The 215-nt window shown below is 41.9% G+C and overlaps 1 protein-coding gene across 1 annotated transcript in view; it reads right to left on the bottom strand.

Moving 5' to 3' along the window:
- The window catches only part of SYNE1 (spectrin repeat containing, nuclear envelope 1), a 250,787-nt gene that overhangs the window by 141,477 nt on the left and 109,095 nt on the right, over positions 1 to 215 (bottom strand). The window lies entirely within an intron of this gene.

The raw sequence follows: 215 nt of genomic DNA, 5'->3' as shown, positions 1-215 counted from the left end.
ACATCATTTTTTCCCCCCCCCCCCCCCCCAAATAATAATAGAAATGCAACCTGGAATTTCTATAGAATTTGCCTGAAGTTTTAAAGGTGACTGTAAAGCGTAACCTTGAATCTCTTCAAATTTGCTTCCTGTGTTTAGTCAGAACCATGTCTTCTCCTTGCAGTGACTTGTCCTGGTTTCAGCTGGGATACAGTTAACTGTCTTCCTAGTAGCTG

The sequence above is a fragment of the Haliaeetus leucocephalus genome, unplaced genomic scaffold (assembly GCF_000737465.1).
Source record: "Haliaeetus leucocephalus isolate CR32 unplaced genomic scaffold, Haliaeetus_leucocephalus-4.0 Scaffold819, whole genome shotgun sequence".
In the NCBI taxonomy this organism is placed as follows: Eukaryota; Metazoa; Chordata; class Aves; order Accipitriformes; family Accipitridae; genus Haliaeetus; species Haliaeetus leucocephalus.
Note: the sequence above shows the minus strand (reverse complement) of the source record. Positions and strands in the feature narration are given on the sequence as shown.